The sequence below is a fragment of the Cucumis melo genome, chromosome 1 (assembly GCF_025177605.1).
Source record: "Cucumis melo cultivar AY chromosome 1, USDA_Cmelo_AY_1.0, whole genome shotgun sequence".
Lineage (NCBI taxonomy): Eukaryota > Viridiplantae > Streptophyta > Magnoliopsida > Cucurbitales > Cucurbitaceae > Cucumis > Cucumis melo.
In genome coordinates, this window is record NC_066857.1 from 23,482,414 (window position 1) to 23,493,045 (window position 10,632).

General features: G+C 33.5%; 1 long non-coding RNA gene across 1 annotated transcript; it reads right to left on the bottom strand.

The window, feature by feature from the left end:
* Window positions 1–6,521: 6,521 nt before the first annotated feature.
* LOC103489742 (uncharacterized) lies at window positions 6,522–9,661 on the bottom strand. Its single transcript, XR_537680.3, has 2 exons — window positions 9,478–9,661; window positions 6,522–7,289 (listed from the first exon to the last, which is right to left on the bottom strand). It is a non-coding gene; the product is annotated as an uncharacterized LOC103489742 (long non-coding RNA).
* Window positions 9,662–10,632: the final 971 nt, after the last annotated feature.

A 10,632-nucleotide genomic window follows, 5' to 3' on the forward strand; every position in this document is an offset into this window, starting at 1 on the left:
CATTTTTATCGGGTATGCTCAAAATAGTGCTGCATATAGGTTTATGTGTTTAAATGACAAAACTATAAACGAATCTAGAGATGCAGAATTCTTTGAGCATGTATTTCCGTTAAAGCAATCATTGTATGCTCCTAGCCTATCTAAAAGAATGCATGATCCTGAAAACCCCTCAATCATTAGTGAAACACCTATTTCTGAAACTGTTGATACTTCAAACCTAAGATGTGAATTAGAACTTAGGAGAAGTAAAAGACAGAGAACTAAGAAAAGTTTCGGTCAAGATTTCCTAAGCACTTTCATAGTGGAAAGGCGTGATGAAATTGACCGTAACTTCACAAACTTGTACTTAATAGATGAGGATCCTAAAACTTACCAAGAAGCGCTAAACTCTGTAGATTTAAGTATGTGGAAAGAGGCCATTAATAGTGAATTAGACTCACTGGTCATGAATCATACATGGGACCTAGTGGACCTTCCTATGGGAAACAAGCCAATTAGATGTAAATGGATCTTCAAAAGAAAAACAAAACCAAATGGATCAATAGAAAGATACAAGGCTAGATTAGTGGTAGTAGGATATACCCAGAAACAAGGCATTGACTATTTTGACACATATTCCCCTGTAACTAAGATAACCACAATTAGGGCCTTAAATCCAGTCAACTAGTCAAATCATCACTTTGTAAATTCACCTGACGGTACTTCGTCTCTGTTCAAACCCTAGCACATCTACAGGAAATCTATGTTATGCATAACGTCTATATTATGCATAATAGTCGTATTCAGTCTACAGCACAGTTCAACGGCGTATACACAATCTACACATGAGATTTTCGAACTCTTAGTCCCTCCACGACATAACTCCATAACCAGTATCCTGATAACAGACTTCAATTTTACATAACATTAAGATTTTCATAATCCATCGACATTACTATTCCAGTTAACAACATAGCCCCTCAACATAACCATAATACACAGAACATCAGGGCTTCAGTGCCCATCAGCAGAACAACTCATTAACGTAAATAAGTACATAGGCTACAACTAACGATCACGTCACCTTTAATCAGTCAAGAGTGCGTATAAGTGATGTTTTCTAGGTAAACATGCATCAATCAATTCAGTACAGTTGCTATCGTATAATTCCCATGTGGGTTACTACGTTTCAAGTTCCGGTCTGAGGTCCAGTAGTAAGAAATCCCTTACCTGAACTGTAGGTAAAATCATTGTTCAATTCGACATCCAAACAAATCCACCTAAACACAATCATTAGGGTTTAACAATGACATCACCAAAAATCCACATTACAAAACGTTCCAAAGCAACATCTACCGGCTTACCCAAAAAGAGGGGAGTTGGCTCCAACTACACTTACCGTAACACTCCAGAACCCGAGCGTTACCTTACTAACACCTTCAGGGGATCAACAGTTAACTCAACCAATAAGTTCAACATTTTAATTTGACATTTAAACTCACATTGACTATTGAAAACGTTAGGAATTCCTTACATTGTCCTTACCAAGACTCACCAGGACTCGGCACGAATAGACACGACTTAAGTGGCTCGGCTCGACTCGGCTTGGTTCAGCTCGCGGCGTGGCTTGGTTCAGCTCGCGGCTTGGCTTGCTTGACTCGGCTCGACTAGATCGTTTGTAACCAGTGCACACTCGAACGACTATTTTCTGCTTCACGCGACGACAGCCGAAAGAGGGACGCACGGCGGCGAAAGTGAGAGGTATAGCGACGGCGGTTCTGGGACGAAGAAGATGAAGATGGAAGAGTTGACGGACGACTGACTGCAGGCAGAGACGGCCGACTCCCTCGCAATCGTCCGACACTGTCGGTGTAGAAAGGACGCAGCCTGCGCGGACGGCGGCGACGGAGAAAAGATGCTGAAATGAACAGGAGGGGACGACGATGCTGTCAGCTGAACGAAGGAAAATGTTGGGACGAAGGGCGTGTATGCTGACGTTGTCGAGAAAGAAGAAAGAAACGATTGGGGCGGCGGTCGGCTTCGTGGAGAGAAGAAGAAGAAAAAGGCATGAGGGGGGCTGGCGGCGCGGGAGGGAGATGGGTTTAGGGTTTTTTTTAATATATATAATAATAATAATAATAATAAATAATAATAATAATAATAATAATAATAATAATAATAATAATAATATAATATAATATAATATAATTTATATCAAATTATTATTATTATATTATATTATATCATATTATTAAAATTTATACCCTTCATTTTCTTTTTCTTTTCTTTTCTAAACCAAACAAAATTTAACACCCAAAATTTTAAATTCCCGAAAAAAAAAAACATAAAATGTTAAAACTTACCTCAAAATTTGGGGCGTTACAGTGTTCGCCTACGATTTCGTCTTTCTTCTTTTCTCTTTTTCTTTTATGCGATTTCTTTCCATCATCTTTCTTATTTTTCAATTCTTTATTTATGTCGTTTAATCTTTCCATTGTTTTTCTTCTTTTCCTCTTCGTTTTTTTCGCTTCGATTTCTTTCCATCGTCTTTCTACTTTTCTTCTTTTTTCTTTTTTTTTACGCATTTACATTAGGATAAGTAAATCTAAATAACTGTGTATAAGACTGTACAACAAAATAGCAAAAATCTGAAATATCGTGTATACAAAATCTTGAAAAAAAAACCATTTATATTGGAGTAGCTAAATGTAAACGATTGTGTAAAAAAAAAATAAAAGATTGTGTATAAAGAATCTTGAAAAAAAAATCATTTAGATTGAAGTAGCCAAATGTAAACGATTTTTAAAAAAATAAATGATGTGTAAAAAAAATAAAAGATCGTGTATAAAAAATCTTGAAAAAAAATCATTTGGATTGGAGTAGCCAAATGAAAACGATCGTGTAAAAAAGTAAACAATCATGTAAATAAATCTAAACAATCGTGTAAAGAAATCTAAACGATCGTGTACCAAAAGAATTAAAAAAAATCGTTTACCAAAATTAAAAAAAAAATCATTTAGATTTGGGTCCCCAAATCTAAACGATCGTGTGACAAAATTAAACGATGGAATTGAAAAGATAAATTGTAGTCATATTTAAACGATCGCGTACAAATTGTAACCATATCTAAACAATCACGTTGTAGCCATATCTAAACGATCGCGTATATATTGAACCATATCTAAACGATCGCGTATATATTGAATAATATCTAAACGATCGCGTATAAATTGTAGCCATATCTAAACAATTACGTATCAAACAATAACTAAATCTAAACGATTGCAAATATATTACGGCATGGTTGACGGAGCATTTTTGATATTTTACACGGTAGGCCTTTGGGCTTTTTCCATTTTTGGAATTGTTCTATAGACTGTAAATATTTTGGCGCTTTTTTATATTTTTGAAAAGACCTCAAAATAATTTGACATTTTATGAATTTTTGTAGATTTAGTAAATTACATTAAGTATATTTATATTAAACTTACCTATATCCTAGATTTTTAAAAGATAAAGAACACATCTTCAAACGTACTAGTAACCTAGTTTTTTTAGAAATTGACGTATCTGTCATATCCTATTGTATCTTTTATCCTTGTTTGAGCTTCACATATTCAATGCTAGTTTACTATTATTATTATTAATTTTTTTGTTATTTAATAACACTATTACTACAAATTTTGAAAACATGTTCACATATCTTATTTTCTACAACAAAGATTAGGTTTATTATTTATTGAAAATACGAGAGATATTAAAATTTAGACAATGGAAAATACAGAGACTAAAATTAAATGAATTTGAGGAAGGCCAAAACGATATTTTAATTTTAATACAAAATTAAAAAGTTAAAAATGTACTTTTATAAACATACAAATTTCAAAATAGAAAGACTTTACTAACTAAAAAATTGAAACTTTTAGTTTTACTTTAGTAGTGGTAGAATAGAAACCATTTAAAAAATTGAAAGTAAGCAAAATAGGATTTAGGGTGCAAGAAATTTATTATTCCTAGTGGTGAAAAATGGCAATAATGATAGTTGATAATGATATGACAACACTCAAAATTAAATGTAACAAACCCGTTAGAAGTATATAGACATTTTCAAACGTAAACATTGATCTATATTTCACTTAAAACAAAAGGCTGAGTTCGTCGTATTATCTTCAGACAAATCTGAGAATGATTCTTTTAAAAGTACCAAAATTATATATTTTTTATTTTTATAATAATACTTTTTCTCTTATCACTGGAATCACTTCAATTAGAGTGTTGATATCTATAATTATCCTGAACTATCTCTTAATCCATCTTTGATATTATGCCAAAATTAGTTCACTACATTAAAGTCAGTTTCGATTGGTATTTCATAATTCTAGCTTGTCAATCTCATATAGAAGTAGAAGGCTACATAAATGTGAAACATTCAAATTTGAGCCTAATGAGCAGTGACCAAAAGTTTCCTTCTCACCTGAAGCAATAGATTCACAAGTGGTGATCTCATAAATGACTGAAGTTGCGAAGTGCAAATACAAAGCACTTGCAGAAATAGAAAAAGGGCAGAAATCATGAAAAGTGTTGAAGTGTTCTTTGTCTAAAAGAATATCTTTTAAATTAAAAGAGAAGATATACTTAAAAGAGAAGATAATCAATGAATATTTGATTCTCCTATATTTAGGGAATCTCTCTAATGATCTCCAAGAATATGATAAGTTCCTATTCTTTAAGGATCTTATTAAAGATACAAGTCTTATACATATCGGGATATATATGTATATATATGAGTTTTGAAGATTGTGGTAAGGTGCGCAGAAACAGTGAGAAAAGTCTTGTTGCTTATACTAAGAAGGAACTTCCGGGTTATCATTGAAGCGCCCGCAACGAAAGGTAGCTTGAGTTATGTCTTCTGAAACAACATGACTACCAAAAGTAGAGTTCTGCGAATGAGTAATATACAGAATGAATCTGTGATTGGTTTGATTAATAATAAAGTCACGCATACGTTCAGGGGAAGCCTGACCATTAGACGCTGTTGGCGGGAGTTGTCTTTATTCCAGGGGGAGCCTGGAGTCTGATGTTAATACACATGTCATATAGTTATAGTATTGAAAAGTATACATAAGCTATATTGATGTTTTGATGTTTATGGTGACTATCAATAAAATTACTCATCTGAGCTGTGCGTAGCTCCCCAGACATAGGCAATATTGGTCGAACTGGGTTATCAAAGTCTCATGTGTTATTCTCTTCTGCTGTCTCACTAGTTATTACTAACATTATTAATTGCAGTTGTAACTGAAGGGTCCTTGATTATACTCTACTATTTTTCAAAAAATGCTGCCTAAATAAATTAGGGAGTTGAAACCAAATCAATAACAACATAATTCAACCATGGTGTAGATGACCAGCACATACGTAAAATTTGAGTAGATCTAACAGATCTATCTGATGATTTCAAAGCATATTAATTGAACTATGAATGTTAAAGGGGTAGTATGGGGAGAATTGTTAGAAATAAACCTACTAGTAAAAAGACTATAACCAAGAACAACCAGACTTTCATCAATAAAAGGTACCATGTCACATGGATTTACAAAACTTTATTGTCGGTATAGATTATATAGCATTCCAACTTTACAGACTACACAATCCTTAACCATATACTCGTTGCTGTGAGAGCGTTTGCAATTGCAAGAGGAAGAAATAAAAGTGACAGCATAAATATTTTTTTAAAATATTATAATCTTGGCATCGAACTCTACCCACATCTAGATAGTATGAAACAAATGAAATGCAGGAAAGTTAAAAAAATAATACGCATTTCCATAGAAACAAACAACAAATGCAATAAATGCATCATGGTCAATGTTCAAATTTTATAACGTTCATAGACATTTGCTACCACATCTCTATTAATCTTGATTTCAATATTAATAATAATAAAGGGTATTCTAGGTTACTTACAAAGACCTTGATCCGTAGGGTAATTACTTCAAATTTCATATAACAATATTTACTATTTGCTATTGGATCACCATGCCGGTTTTATTCAAAATATATTATGAAAATTGAAAAGTTCTATTACTTTGAAAATCATCCAAAACACTTTACCAACAACATAGAAAAAGCTTGGTTTTACCGTAGTCATAGTTCCTTAGTTTTCTTACCGTGATCAGTTTATTCTAAATATTCTTGAACATCCTTCCCTTTGTTTCCTTTTAAAGTTGTCTCAAACAAACTCTTCTACTTTTGATATTTAGGCTTTAAAATAATTTTCAACAGCTCCCAAACAAGACTATTCATGTACTATAGAAAGAAGTGTTATCTACGACCCACTTGAACAGTAAGGGAAGTAATATTATGGCAGAAGATAGTTTGCATGTGAATGAAGAGTTGAAAAGCCTTATATAGTCAAATGCCTTGACACTTTTATAAAATGATTTAGGGCAATTGATTAAAGCTAAAGATTGAGGGTGTGGATTCTAACCCAAGATCATCTGAGCCTCTAAGCCTATCAAAATAGATGGGATATTAAGTAAAGAGATGTAAATTTTACCTTATCATTAGGATTTTCAACCCGGAAGAAGAACAACCTATAACAATGCCAGAACATTAATAACCAAACATTTATGATTTTGTCAGTAAAATTCAGACTGCCTTGAAATCTAAAAAGACAACATTTCTTGATCGTAGCAAGAGGAGATAAAATTTAGTTACAACTCAGCAAGAAGAAAATATGTGAAATAACGATACAAAACTTAATTGAGAATTAGAGAAGGAAAAGAACACACACAAGAAACCTCCATAAAAGAAGTTTCTGTTTAACTAACTCATTTGCTAAGAAGCGTTTCTTTCTATGACGACTAGAACAACTCCCTCGTACAATTAGATGCCTAAATAATGAGAAACCCAAAATATCAAGATCTTTCTGCACTAATTTTTTGCATTCATAATTTCAGACATCAACTAAAGTTTTTATCTACGAAATGATTCCTTACTAAACAAAATTAACGAAAGAAGTATGTACTACAATCGTGCTCGACTTTGTTGTTTGAAATCCATGGATCACATCTACTACACAATCATTCACTGAAGTACCATTACCTACAGTATTGACTTTGACATGGCAATGACATCAACTGGAACAACCGAACCAATCAGAATGCCAGTCAATAAAGGTGTTAGAAGCACGGAAGAGATGGTGGTGAAGCTGGTAAGGAGAATACTTGAGGCAATATCTCCTTTACTCAAGAAACTGGCATAACTTGACAACTGAGCCCCTCCAACACAAGCTGTAAGAAGAAATCCTGCATAGAACATTGTAGATATCCCAAATGCTCTTACTATTAATACACCAAGAGCTGGTTTCAAAACATACTAAGAAATAAACCCAACAGAAAGTGCTACAGGCCTGCAAAATAACAAACAAAATAGAACAATTCTCAAGAATAGACTCATGTTTTGAAACGCAGTTGATGTGATTGACAATTTAGATGTTAACCTCTTCATTGTAGTTTCCTTTTTCTTTTGGAGAACAAAAGTCCTGATTGAAGATTTTATGGTGCAATTTCCAAAATATTTTCCTTCAGTGCAGTGCAATTAGCAATCAAGAAGACAGAATTCTATCAACCAAAAGGAGGTATTTTCTACTTTTCTTCCTTTTTCTTTGCCTGCTGTTCACTTGGAGGATTAAATACACCTCAATTTTTGGAATTTTTGCTCATCTAGTGGTTGAATGTCGTCAATGTTTGATGATGGAGTCTTAAATTATAAATTCAACCCAAAAGCTTAAGCTAGTAGGTGAGGGTAAATTTAATATAATAACTAACATGGCACAATACCACTCGTTAAGAATTCATAAAGAAATTAATGATTCAATTTTTCATAGGTATATCAAATCATTCTGACACAAGATCTGAAGAATCATCTAATAACTAACTGATAGACTAATTAAAAATATAGCATAGACGGTCTAGTTGTTCAAACAGTCTTGGTTTGGTTAATAATCAGAAGCTAGCAAGAAAGATATGTATACGTTCCAAGCTTACTAAGAAATAAGAGCATACTGAAGCCAAATCCAACGGATGCAAGTTAATATTTTACAATACAAAAAAGAAAAAAAAGCATACCTCTCTTTCATAATCAACTTTGGTAATATTCTACAATACACAAACAAATCAGTTACCTGTCAAGCCACAACACAAAGGAAACTCTCTCCAAACTAATATCAAAATTGAACAAATACAACTAAATGATAGACTGGTCTAAAGTCTTTGTGTGGATCTTACTGCTCTACAGTATGTGAGGAAGGCTTTTTATTAATGTGGAAGACTTTGTTTTTTGTTTTTTTTTTTGAAGGGAAAAATAGTTTTGTAGAATGGAAGGACTTGTTCTTTAGAAGTACACCATTTTAGACTTAACTTTTTTAAAAAGGAATAACCATAAACCAGATATGTAAAACTAGTTCCAACATAGTTAAATAGTTAATTAGAACATGAATGAGATCTTTAATTTCAACCAACATGTCAAAAATTCAAATCTTAAATGAGACCATATAAAATAAGTTTATGGCTTTGGTTTCCAATTTCTTCTCAAAATAGAAATAAATCGGCGCAATTACATGGTTTCCAAATTCAAACATGATTACTAATCTGTTAGACTTCCTCTTTCCTGTCAACGTATATAATGCACAACACACACCAATACACACAGATACACTCCAACAACATACACACGACAATAATAATAGCAACAAGAATAGATATACTCAGATCAAATAGAGTTTATATATATATAGTGGAGAGCATTCAATACAAAATGGGTCCTTCACAAAAATAAAGTTCAGCCAAGTCTGGAGGTTGTTCTCTCCCTTCCAATGAACTAGGAAGTCCACTCAAAACATTCTTCTTTTTCATAATCCCAACCCTAGCTACTGTTTCACCATATATCCATCCTCCCCTACTGCCACGTGCCCCCCGGGGACCATTGACCAATTCAACTACCCTTTTGTCTACTCTGAAATGTCCTTCCTGCCCTTCTTTCTCTTCCTATGATAAACTTGTGTTACCGGAGGCCTAGCATAATCTCAATCTTATCTCCTGCAATTTCTTCTCACCATCTCTTCCTTCAAGAATTTTCAAACTCACAATTACCCACCAAACCTAAACCCAAACTTGAAGCCCTAAAACATTATGCTCCCCAACTATCACTCCTTCAAAATTTCCCCTAATTTCAATTCAAGCTCCGGTAAAATGGGGTTGTTCGGAAAATGGCGTAGTGCATTGAGAAGCCAGACCATAGGAGAATTTAAAGAAATAAACAAAATCAAAGCTTATGAATTTAAAGAAACAAGTTCTGAACATAGAAGAGCAGATTATGAGATTGAAAGATAAAATAGATCAGCTAGAAGTAGAAAATTAGCATCTATGAGACCAAACTTTATTGTCGAAGTAGAGTATCGAAGGAAGGAAGAAAGGAAAAATGTCTATAGAATACCTTGCAATAAACCGTTGTTTGAGAAAAAAGTCGGTCACCACAGAATCCATCAGCAGAGATAATGATAGAATCACACAAAGCCCAACGTTCGTGGTGGAGCTTCGACCGTCGTGGTGGAGCATCAGCCGTGCGTGAGAAAATGAAAGGGCAGAGTGAAAGGGTTTGTGTGAGAAAACGAGAGGGGAAAGTGAAATTTGGGGAAATTTTTTATTTTAATAAAATAAATTTAGTTATTTAATTTTCTAGATTTTTATGACAATAAATAACTGTCACATAGAACTAAAATCCGAAAACAACGTTTTTTACTGCCAAAAACGCGAATTTTGACGTTTTATGACAATTTTTTCTTCCCTCGCAATTTGGGATGTAATGAACTATTATAATATGTACAATTCTGGTGGTGTGAAAATTTTGTGAAAAGAAAAAATAATATTATTTTATCCTCTCAAGCATTCCCACATTGATTATTTTGGAATGTGGAGACTTCTTCATATATTGATAAATGGGTTTGGGCCTTTAAGGCACCTAAGTTTTGGAAGGAGGGAGGAGATAGGGGTTGTTAGCAATACTAATAGCGATTTTATTATCATTTTTGGGGCCAACACTTTGCGTCTTACTCCTCAAAATTGATCCGACTCAGTATATACCTCAATGGTCTTTCTATTTGTTTTTCTAAACATCAACCCTTTACCAGGTGTATTTTTCAAGTATCTCAAAATGAGCCTGCATAAACTGGCTGACAACACTCACAGCAAAGGAAATATTAGGACGAGTATGAGATAAGTAAATTAATTTACCTATAAGGCGCTGATATCGTTCTTTATCAACTTGAACTTGAAGTATCAGCAAGACGACATCCCAACATACCTATCTCGGTTAGTAGATCAAGGGTGTATTTTCTCTGAAACACGAAGATACCTTCTTTAGATTTGACCACGTCCATTCCAAGGAAATATTTCAGATTTCCTAAATCCTTGATTTCAAATTTATCACCCATTCTCTGTTTTAGTTGACTGATTTCTGTTTGATCATCTCCAGTCAAAATAATGTCATCCATATAAACTATTAGAATAGCAATCTTCCCTATCTTGGAAACCTTTGTAAATAAAGTATGGTCAAAGTGCCCTTGACTGTACCCTTAGGACTTGACAAAGG